This window comes from Streptopelia decaocto, assembly GCF_964273445.1.
Source record: "Streptopelia decaocto genome assembly, chromosome: 23".
Classification (NCBI taxonomy): domain Eukaryota; kingdom Metazoa; phylum Chordata; class Aves; order Columbiformes; family Columbidae; genus Streptopelia; species Streptopelia decaocto.
Window position 1 is genome coordinate 5,752,322 of NC_138678.1, and position 11,923 is coordinate 5,764,244.

The following is an 11,923-nucleotide window of genomic DNA, read 5'->3' on the forward strand; positions in this document are numbered from 1 at the left end:
TCCAGGACGGCTCCGGTGCAGGTCCTCTGCCGCTCCTTTGGCAGTCGGCAGCTTTTGAGCCATTTCAGCTACGTGGGCAGACGTCTTAGGAGAAGCGGAGGTGTCCGTTTGAGGGAAGAGCTTCGGGCGCAGCAAAGGTTCAGTAGCAGCTGTAGTAGAAAGGTTGTTTGTCATTATGTTTCATTTGTTGATTCAGTTCCAGGGGCTTTGCATTTTCCAGTAGTTCCTGACTACGATGAAGATGGAGTGTTGTTTTTTGGTTTGTATTGCTGTATTAATAGCTGTTAATATAATCTCTTCTCCTAGCAGAGTGTTTTGTTTCCAGAACCTTTGCAGCGTGCAGCAGCCCCTGGTAGGTCATTCAAATGTACCTCCCGGAACTCAGCCAAGGTGAGCAATGACTCGTAGGCTACTACCGATAAATATTATGTTGGTGCCTAATGTACATATGTCCTTGCTTTCCTTATTGTAGGTGATGATGGAGAAAGCGACAACTGCAGGAAGATCCCCGTTAGCCCACATCGCGTTTTCCTCTGTTGAAGATGGATTCGGTCCCTTGGCCCTCTGAAAGTTAAGTGGAGGCACGAGGGCTGGGAAGGGGCTGGGAATTGCAGGGAGGGTTTAAAGTTCTCAGACAGAAAAGGGCAGTCCAGGAGCAGTCCCCTTTGGGCAGATAAAGGGGGTCAGGGACCTTTACGGTGCCATGGCAGCGTGTGCCGGGCAGGGCAGCTCCAGCCCGCGTCCGTTGTCGCGTAGTTCGGGAAGCCGCCTCGTGCCCGTCAGACGATCCTGGGGTATCATTGCGCTCCAGGGGCACGAAAGTCATTTCAAGCGCCATCCCGGGGTCTGGAAAGCCGGTGCCGATCGGCGTAGCGCCAATCGGCTGCTGGTTTTCTTGTATCGGCAGCCGAAAGGGTGCACGGTTCTTGCATCTTGAACATTTTCGGTCAGTTGTGTTTTACGGTGTAGTTCTGGGCTGCATCATCAGCAGCTCTGCTCTCTACCCATCCAGTCTAAGGGACTGGCACTTCTTCCCAGCATCTTGAAGGTTTTAAGTCTTGCAGCAGCTTCTTGTATTTGCACCCTCTCTGTGTGTTTGCGCCAGCGCCGCCGTCTCTGTGTGTTTGCGCCAGCGCCGCCGTCTCATAACGGGCCGTGCCGTTCGGCTCTTATTTTTTTCTGGAGTTGCAGTAGAGACTCCTCGCCTCACCGCTGCCTCCCTGCAGGTTCTTTTGATCGATGCAGTCTCTGGTTTGGAGTCGTTGTTGTTATAGAGCGTTTTTGGTGCTGTTGATGTGTTGTCTATAACGTTCTGAGGTGCGTCTGTCTGCGCACGTGCGCCTTTGGCTTGGAGCTGCTCTGCCCGGAGGCGTGGAGTCAGGGGTGGGTGGACGGAGCTCTAGGGGTGCACGGTTGATCTGTTGACGTGTTAAACTGCGCAGGCCAAGGTGGTGCAGTCATCTGGGATGGAGTAGCTGTGGGCAGGGGAGCGGACTGTCCCTTCCGCAGTGTTTTAGAGACTCAATTAGAGCTTCTGGTGGGATTCCTAAACAGAAAGCAGACCTGTGGGATGGTCAAGCTGTTGATGATCATCTGGGTGACTTGTTGAATACCTTGATTTCAGGTGCAGAGGGACGACTTGGCCCGGAAGAGCGACGGAGGAGGCGAGCCGCGCGCCATAAGCAGGTGGGTCGGTGCGTGGCGCCAGAGGGAAGCTGTGCCGTGTGGCTCTCGCTGAGCTTGGTTGTTTCTCTGTTTCCTAGGTGTTCCTGCAGACGCTGAAGAGGAACCCGGCGATGCTGGAAGATCCCAGTCAGCGCACGTGGCGTTTTCATCCGTTGAAGATGGATTCGGTCTCTTGGCCCTCTGAAAGCTAAGTGGAGGCTGGGGGGCTGGGAACGGGCTGGGAACTGCAGGGATGGGGGTAAAGTTCTGGTAAGGGAAAGGGCCGTCCAGGAACAGTCCCCTTTGGGCAGGTTAAGGGACCAGGGAATTTCACAGTGCGACGCCAGCGTGTGCCGGGCAGGGCAGCTCCAGCCTGTGTCTGCGTTGTGTAGTTCGGGAAGCCTGCCTTGCGCCTGTCAGACGATCCTGGGGTCTCGTTGTGCTCAAGGGGCACAACGTGCATCTCGGGTGCCATCCCGGGATCTGGATGCCAGTGCCAATTGGCTTGGTGCCAATTGGGTCCTGGATTCTTGTGTCATCAGCCAAAAGTGTGGATGGTGTTTGCATTTCGGATGTTTCCGGTCAGTTGTGATTTATGGTGTTGTTCTGGGCTGCATCATCAGCAGCTCTGCTCTCTACCCATCCAGTCTAAGGGACTGGCACTTCAAGATGCTGGGAAGAAGTTCTTAGTCTTGCAGCAGCCTCGTGTGTTTGCGCCAGCGCCGCCGTCTCTGTGTGTTTGCGCCAGCGCCGCCGTCTCTGTGTGTTTGCGCCAGCGCCGCCGTCTCTGTGTGTTTGCGCCAGCGCCGCCGTCTCATAAGGGGCTGTGATGTTCGGCTCTTATTTTTTTCTGGGGTTGCGGTAGAGACTCCTCGCCTCACCGCTGCCTCCCTGCAGGTTCTTTTGATCGATGCAGTCTGGTTTGGAGTCGTTGTTGTTATAGAGCATTTTTGGTGCTGTTGATGTGTTGTCTATAACGTTCTGAGGTGCGTCTGTCTGCGCACGTGCACCTTTGGCTGGGAGCTGCTCTGCCCGGAGGCGTGGAGTCCGGGGTGGGTGGACGGAGCTCTAGGGGTGCACGGTTGATCTGTTGACGTGTTAAACTGCGCAGGCCAAGGTGATGCAGTCATCTGGGATGGAGTAGCTGTGGGCAGGGGAGCGGACTGTCCCTTCCGCAGTGTTTTAGAGACTCAATTAGAGCTTCTGGTGGGATACCTAAACAGAAAGCAGACCTGTGGGATGGTCAAGCTGTTGATGATCATCTGGGTGACTTGTTGAATACCTTGATTTCAGGTGCAGAGGGACGACTTGGCCCGGAAGAGCGACGGAGGAGGCGAGCCGCGCGCCATAAGCAGGTGGGTCGGTGCGTGGCGCCAGAGGGAAGCTGTGCCGTGTGGCTCTCGCTGAGCTTGGTTGTTTCTCTGTTTCCTAGGTGTTCCTGCAGACGCTGAAGAGGAACCCGGCGATGCTGGAAGATCCCAGTCAGCGCACGTGGCGTTTTCATCCGTTGAAGATGGATTCGGTCTCTTGGCCCTCTGAAAGCTAAGTGGAGGCTGGGGGGCTGGGAAGGGGCTGGGAACTGCAGGGATGGGGGTAAAGTTCTGGTAAGGGAAAGGGCCGTCCAGGAACAGTCCCCTTTGGGCAGGTTAAGGGACCAGGGAATTTCACAGTGCGACGCCAGCGTGTGCCGGGCAGGGCAGCTCCAGCCTGTGTCTGCGTTGTGTAGTTCGGGAAGCCTGCCTTGCGCCTGTCAGACGATCCTGGGGTCTCGTTGTGCTCAAGGGGCACAACGTGCATCTCGGGTGCCATCCCGGGATCTGGATGCCAGTGCCAATTGGCTTGGTGCCAATTGGGTCCTGGATTCTTGTGTCATCAGCCAAAAGTGTGGATGGTGTTTGCATTTCGGATGTTTCCGGTCAGTTGTGATTTATGGTGTTGTTCTGGGCTGCATCATCAGCAGCTCTGCTCTCTACCTATCCAGTCTAAGGGACTGGCACTTCAAGATGCTGGGAAGAAGTTCTTAGTCTTGCAGCAGCCTCGTGTGTTTGCGCCAGCGCCGCCGTCTCTGTGTGTTTGCGCCAGCGCCGCCGTCTCTGTGTGTTTGCGCCAGCGCCGCCGTCTCTGTGTGTTTGCGCCAGCGCCGCCGTCTCATAAGGGGCTGTGATGTTCGGCTCTTATTTTTTTCTGGGGTTGCGGTAGAGACTCCTCGCCTCACCGCTGCCTCCCTGCAGGTTCTTTTGATCGATGCAGTCTGGTTTGGAGTCGTTGTTGTTATAGAGCATTTTTGGTGCTGTTGATGTGTTGTCTATAACGTTCTGAGGTGCGTCTGTCTGCGCACGTGCGCCTTTGGCTGGGAGCTGCTCTGCCCGGAGGCGTGGAGTCCGGGGTGGGTGGACGGAGCTCTAGGGGTGCACGGTTGATCTGTTGACGTGTTAAACTGCGCAGGCCAAGGTGATGCAGTCATCTGGGATGGAGTAGCTGTGGGCAGGGGAGCGGACTGTCCCTTCCACAGTATTTTAGAGACTCAATTAGAGCTTCTGGTGGGATTCCTAAACAGAAAGCAGACCTGTGGGATGGTCAAGCTGTTGATGATCATCTGGGTGACTTGTTGAATACCTTGATTTCAGGTGCAGAGGGACGACTTGGCCCGGAAGAGCGACGGAGGAGGCGAGCCGCGCGCCATAAGCAGGTGGGTCGGTGCGTGGCGCCAGAGGGAAGCTGTGCCGTGTGGCTCTCGCTGAGCTTGGTTGTTTCTCTGTTTCCTAGGTGTTCCTGCAGACGCTGAAGAGGAACCCGGCGATGCTGGAAGATCCCAGTCAGCGCACGTGGCGTTTTCATCCGTTGAAGATGGATTCGGTCTCTTGGCCCTCTGAAAGCTAAGTGGAGGCTGGGGGGCTGGGAAGGGGCTGGGAACTGCAGGGATGGGGGTAAAGTTCTGGTAAGGGAAAGGGCCGTCCAGGAACAGTCCCCTTTGGGCAGGTTAAGGGACCAGGGAATTTCACAGTGCGACGCCAGCGTGTGCCGGGCAGGGCAGCTCCAGCCTGTGTCTGCGTTGTGTAGTTCGGGAAGCCTGCCTTGCGCCTGTCAGACGATCCTGGGGTCTCGTTGTGCTCAAGGGGCACAACGTGCATCTCGGGTGCCATCCCGGGATCTGGATGCCAGTGCCAATTGGCTTGGTGCCAATTGGGTCCTGGATTCTTGTGTCATCAGCCAAAAGTGTGGATGGTGTTTGCATTTCGGATGTTTCCGGTCAGTTGTGATTTATGGTGTTGTTCTGGGCTGCATCATCAGCAGCTCTGCTCTCTACCCATCCAGTCTAAGGGACTGGCACTTCAAGATGCTGGGAAGAAGTTCTTAGTCTTGCAGCAGCCTCGTGTGTTTGCGCCAGCGCCGCCGTCTCTGTGTGTTTGCGCCAGCGCCGCCGTCTCTGTGTGTTTGCGCCAGCGCCGCCGTCTCTGTGTGTTTGCGCCAGCGCCGCCGTCTCTGTGTGTTTGCGCCAGCGCCGCCGTCTCTGTGTGTTTGCGCCAGCGCCGCCGTCTCTGTGTGTTTGCGCCAGCGCCGCCGTCTCATAAGGGGCCGTGATGTTCGGCTCTTATTTTTTTCTGGGGTTGCAGTAGAGACTCCTCGCCTCACCGCTGCCTCCCTGCAGGTTCTTTTGATCGATGCAGTCTCTGGTTTAAGAGTCGTTGTTGTTATAGAGCGTTTTTGGTGCTGTTGATGTGTTGTCGATCATGTTCTGAGGTGCGTCTGTCTGCGCACGTGCGCCTTTGGCTGGAGCTGCTCTGCCCGGAGGCATGGAGTCCGGGTTGGGTGGACGGAGCTCTAGGGGTGCACGGTTGATCTGTGGACGTGTTAAACTGCGCAGGCCAAGGTGGTGCAGTCATCTGGGATGGAGTAGCTGTGGGCAGGGGAGCGGACTGTCCCTTCCGCAGTGTTTTAGAGACTCAATTAGAGCTTCTGGTGGGATTCCTAAACAGAAAGCAGACCTGTGGGATGGTCAAGCTGTTGATGATCATCTGGGTGACTTGTTGAATACCTTGATTTCAGGTGCAGAGGGACGACTTGGCCCGGAAGAGCGACGGAGGAGGCGAGCCGTGCGCCATAAGCAGGTGGGTCGTTGTGTGGCACCAGAGGGAAGCTGTGCCGTGTGGCTCTCGCTGAGCTTGGTCGTTTCTCTGTTTCCTAGGTGTTCCTGTAGACATTGAAGTGGAACCCGGCGATGCAGGAAGATCCCCGTTAGCACACGTGGCGTTTTCATCCGTTGAAGATGGATTCGGTCTCTTGGCCCTCTGAAAGCTAAGTGGAGGCACGGGTGCTGGGAAGGGGCTGGGAACTGCAGGGATGGGGGTAAAGTTCTGGTAAGGGAAAGGGCCGTCCAGGAACAGTCCCCTTTGGGCAGGTTAAGGGACCAGGGAACTTTACAGAGCGACGCCAGCGTGTGCCGGGCAGGGCAGCTCCAGCCTGTGTCTGCGTTGTGTAGTTCGGGAAGCCTGCCTTGCGCCTGTCAGACGATCCTGGGGTCTCGTTGTGCTCAAGGGGCACAACGTGCATCTCGGGTGCCATCCCAGGATCTGGATGCCAGTGCCAATTGGCTTGGTGCCAATTGGGTCCTGGATTCTTGTGTCATCAGCCAAAAGTGTGGATGGTGTTTGCATTTCGGATGTTTCCGGTCAGTTGTGATTTATGGTGTTGTTCTGGGCTGCATCATCAGCAGCTCTGCTCTCTACCCATCCAGTCTAAGGGACTGGCACTTCAAGATGCTGGGAAGAAGTTCTTAGTCTTGCCGCCGTCTCTGTGTGTTTGCGCCAGCGCCGCCGTCTCATAAGAAGCCGTGATGTTCGGCTCTTATTTTTTTCTGGGGTTGCAGTAGAGGCTCCTCGCCTCACCGCTGCCTCCCTGCAGGTTCTTTTGATCGATGCAGTCTCTGGTTTGGAGTCGTTGTTGTTATAGAGCGTTTTTGGTGCTGTTGATGTGTTGTCTATAACGTTCTGAGGTGTGTCTGTGTGCGCACGTGCACCTTTGGCTGGAGCTGCTCTGCCCGGAGGCGTGGAGTCAGGGGTGGGTGGACGGAGCTCTAGGGGTGCACGGTTGATCTGTTGACGTGTTAAACTGCGCAGGCCAAGGTGGTGCAGTCATCTGGGATGGAGTAGCTGTGGGCAGGGGAGCGGACTGTCCCTTCCGCAGTGTTTTAGAGACTCAATTAGAGCTTCTGGTGGGATTCCTAAACAGAAAGCAGACCTGTGGGATGGTCAAGCTGTTGATGATCATCTGGGTGACTTGTTGAATACCTTGATTTCAGGTGTGGAGAGACAACCTGGCACAGAAGGGGCGACGCAGGAGGCGAGCCGTGCGCCGTAAGCAGGTGGGTCATTGCGTGTTGTCAGTGGGAAGATGTGCCTTGTGCCTTTATACTGTGTGCTCTCTCTGCTTAGTGAGGTTGTGTTTTCTCGTGTTGCTGTAGATGTTCAGGAGGAACCCGGCGATGCTGGAATATCCCCGTCAGCGCACGTGGCGTTTTCATCCGTTGAAGATGGATTCGGTCTCTTGGCCCTCTGAAAGCTAAGTGGAGGCACGGGTGCTGGGAAGGGGCTGGGAACCGCAGGGAGGGGGGTAAAGTTCTGTTCGGGGCAAGGGCTATCCAGGAACAGTCCCCTTTGGGCAGGTGAAGAGCCCGGGGACCTTTCCAGTGTGATGCCAGCGTGTGCCGGGCAGGGCAGCTCCAGCCTGTGTCTGCGTTGTGGTGTAGTTCGGGAAGCCTGCCTTGCGCCTCTCAGATGATCCTGGGGTCTTGTTGCGTTCGAGGGACATGAAAGGCGTCTCGGGTGCCGTCCCGGGATCTGGAATGCCGGTGCTGATTGGCGTAGCGCCAATTGGGTGCTGGTTTTCCCATATCAGCAGCTGAAAGCGTGGCAGGTCATTGTGTTTTGGATGTTTCTGGTCAGTTGGTGTTGTTGAGGGCTGCGTCGGCAGCTCTGCTCTCTACCCATCCAGTCTCAGGGACTGGCACTTCTTCCCAGCATCTTGAAGTTTTTAAGCCGTTCCGCCGTCTCTGTGTGTGTTTGCGCCAGCGCCGCCGTCTCTGTGTGTGTTTGCGCCAGCGCCGCCGTCTCTGTGTGTGTTTGCGCCAGCGCCGCCGTCTCTGTGTGTGTTTGCGCCAGCGCCGCCGTCTCTGTGTGTGTTTGCGCCAGCGCCGCCGTCTCATAAGGGGCCCTGACTTTCAGCTCCTTTGTTTTCTGGGGTCGCAGTGGAGGCTCCTTGCCGCACCAGTGCCTCCCCGCAGGTTATTTTGATCAATGTGTGTCTGGTTTGGAGTCGTTCTCATCGTTGGGAGTTGTCAGTGCCGTTGCCATCGTGTGGTCCATAACATGCTGTGGAGCGTCTGTCTGCGCACGTGCGCATTTGGCTGGAGCTGCTCTGCCCGGACATGTGGAGTCAGGGGCGGGTGGGCGGAGGTCTGGGAGTCCCCAGTTAATCTGCTGACGTGTTAAATTGCGTAGGCAGAGGTTGTGCAGTCACGTGGGATGGAGTAGCTGTGGGCAGGGGAGTCGATAGTCCTTTCAGTGGTGTTTTGCAGTTGTTACTAAGAACATTGTTCACTAGTGTTTTCTGTAGTGTGCTGTTTTTTCAGTGATGAAGCGTGTTTTAATGACATCTTTTTTTTTCCTTTCCTTTGCAGGTGATCACATTGTCAAATTGGGTCACTTACTTATAAAAAGGCATTTTGTTAGGCTATGTAACACTCAGTTATAGCCTTTTTTGATGGTAACCAAAGCAGCTACAGACTCTGATCAACACTCGTGAGATAAGGCCTGCTTTACACCTTTTTGAAGAAATAGGCTTCTTTCAGTGAAAACGCCACAGTCAAGGCTGGAAGGAAGCTCCTACGGACCATAAACAAAATCTACAGCTGCGCGGAGCCAAGTCCGGTCCGAGGTCAGCGCAAAGGATCCACCGAGAAGCAAGAAGACCACAGACTCAGCTATTGCTATTGGCCCGAATCACAGTGTAGAGGGGTGGGTGAATAGTTTGTAAGGGTATCAATACCCAGGGATTTCTATGCTTGGCTGGGACTTAAGCAGAAGCAGCAGCTCCAGTCAGCCTTTCCGCCGTACTGTTCTGTTTGGTTAGTTATTTACACGGTTTTTGCCTGAGTTTGCCCCAATAGATCAAGGATTTAGACCCCAACCCACCCGTCCCCACGCCCCTGGAAGGGAGGTAGGGACGTCGAGGTGTAGAGCGATGCAATTTTGAAGTTCAGGCTGAGCGATATAAGGAATGAGGTGTACACGTACAATCCTTTGGCTGTATGTAAATATAATATCTTAGGTGTTTCCCCTGTCCCCTGCGAGTCCGGGAGCCAAACCGTAGATCCGGCGCGGGGCTAAGTTTGGATCCAGCCGCACCTAGACTCCCCTCTTGGAGGAGTTTAGAAAGCAAGGGGGTCCATTCGAACCTCACGACTCAACGGAAAGGCCTCCCTGTAGCCTTTGGCATCTCCCGTCCATGTAGAAATCAATCTGAATGAAGTTCCAGCCGATTTTGTTTGGCATATTTTGTCCACTTAGCAAGCAATAGCGTCCCTCACCATCACATTCCACGACGTCACGATTGGGAAGCCGTGGAAGAATAGGTCACCGTGGTCAAGAACTATATGAAGGATGGCAAGGGAATTAAGTGCAAACTGTTTTCCTTTCCTGACAATTAGCTCGAGGCAGGTACTTAAAAGGGTCGGTGCGGTAGATGACGCGCAGCACGTTGGGATAGCGTGAAACCTCGAGCGAATGTAGCTCGGGGTTTTACGTTTTTTTTCCTTGGACGTTCAAATTTTTTTCCTTTTCAGGTAAATTCCAAAGGTAAAGAATAGAAAAAGCCCCAGCTGGAGGGTTTTACCCCCCCGTCCAGGTTTTTTCCCCCGGTCCTGGCGGCTCCACGAGGCGACATTAATCCCCAATATACGGACTCGTGTCTGGCCGGGACCGGGGTTTAGCTGGGCGGGGCGAGTTTGAGGGCGCCAGGAATGGCGTTTCCGAGGGGCGACGCGGAGACGGGGTGAAGGCCCAGGGGGAGAAGGGCAGAGAATGTGTGCGGTGGTGTCGGTAGGCGAATGAGTGGTGTGTTAATGTTGTGTGATGTGGTAATATTGTGTTTTGGGGTTGTAGTTATTTGTTCTGGCAGGTTAATGGTTTTTCCCTTTCAGCTCAATTTAAACTTTAAAATAGAATAAAAAAACCCCAGCCGGGGGATTTTTTTTTTTTCCCCCGGCTGGGTTTTTTTTTTCCCCGGTCCCGGCCGCTCCGTGAGGCGACGTTCGTCGCCAAGGTTCGGACACGGGCGCCTGTCGGGCCGGGGTTTTGGCAGGCAGGGAGCGTTTAGAGGCTCCTGGGAACGGTGTTCCCGAGGGGCGACGCAGACGCAGGGCGAGGGCACGAGCTGGGAGAATGGCCACCGGGAGAGCATGTGGTGGGTTAGGTGTCTGAGTGAGTGGTGCGGTTTGGCTGTGTGATCTGGTACGATTGTGTTTTGGGGTTGTGGGTTTTTGTCATTGCAGGTTAATGTTTTTTTCGTTTCAGCTCAATTTAAACTTTAAAATAGAATAAAAAAACCCCAGCTGGGGGATTTTTTTTTTTTCCCCTGGCTGGGTTTTTTTTTCCCCGGTCCCGGCCGCTCCGCGAGGCGACGTTCGTCGCCAAGGTTCGGATGCGGGCGCCCGTCGGGCCGGGGTTTTGGCAGGCAGGGTCATTTTTGAGGCTCCCGGGAACGGCGTTCCCGAGGGGCCACGGGGAGAAGGGGTCACGGCGCACGGGGAGAATGGCAGAGAACGGCTGCGGTGTGAGCGTGCGGTGGTGTCGGTAGGCGTAGGAGCAGTGTGGTTAGCTGTGTGAGTTGGAATGATTGTGTTTTGGTCCTGTATTTGTTTCTTTGCAGGTTAATGGTTTTTCCCTTTCAGCTCAATTTAAAATAGAATAAAAAAACCCCAGCTGGGGGATTTTTTTTTTTTCCCCCAGCTGGGTTTTTTTTCCCCTGGTCCCGGCCGCTCTGTGAGGCGACGTTTGTCGCCAAGGTTTGGACGCGGGCGGCCGTCAGGCCGGGGTTTTGGCAGGCAGGGAGCGTTTAGAGGCTCCCGGGAACGGCGTTCCCGAGGGGCGACGCAGACACGGGGCGAGGGTACGAGCTGGGAGAATGGCTGCAGAGCGAGCACACGGTGGGTTTGGTATCCGAGCGAGCGGTGCGGTTTGGCTGTGTGATATGGTATGATTGTGTTTTTGGGTTGTAGGTTTTTTTAATTTACCTGAAAAGGAAAAAAAAAAGAAAAATTGAAATAGATTACAAAAACCCCAGCCAGGGGATTCCCTACCCATGTGTCTGTCCACTGCCCTCAGGAGCCTGTTCTATCCTAGGTCCACACTGCTCGGTGCGGTCACGTTACCTGACAATGTTCAGATTCAGGTCAGTCTGGGACGGTGGTTTCAGAGGCAGGGTTATCATCGAGGCTCCCAGGAACAGCCTTTCTGGCGATGCCCGTTCCGGATCGCGGCCACGGTCGGTCCTCGTCAGGAGGCCCGTTTAGGGAAAGGTCCCAGGAAGGTGCTTTTGATCGGCCCAGGAGCAGGGTGAGTAAATGGCTGAGGACAGGGACAGGGTTGTGATAGGAGCATGTTATCCTCTGTAATGGGATGTGAGAAAGATGAGTTGGATTTTCTGTGTTGTTATAATTGTACTACCTCAAATGTGTAATCATTGTAATACCTCCAATATGTAGTAAAGGTGCGTGTTTGATATTTGGGCCGTCAGTTACGATGAAACGACGTAAAAGAGCCGTAAGGGTGAGGAGTCGGTTCCGCCGCGCGGTGAAACGCACGCGGGAACCGAGAGTCTGTTTAAGGTTTGCCCTCGGGCGAGAAACGCTGTAATGGCCACGCACCTGAAGTGATTGCGTTCTCTGTCGCCTTATGCATTGTGATACATTATGTTTAAAAGCTGTAATAAGGAGGAGTTTTTCAGGTTATGGAAACTGTGACCATGGAACAGTGTAAAGTAAGCATGTTTGTAATCTGTTGGCTTAGATTAAATAAATAGTTGGTTAAGATGTTGTAATGTTTGGTTTGAAGAGGTAGGTCCTACCTAAGGGCCACCACAAAGCTAATAAAGCAGACATACCTTTTTGTCGTCCGGCGTCTTTTTTTCGGTTTGAGTGGAGCGACAGCTGGATGTTTGGTGCACGTACCCAAGTTTGAGAGCGTGCGGATCGTGCAGGTGA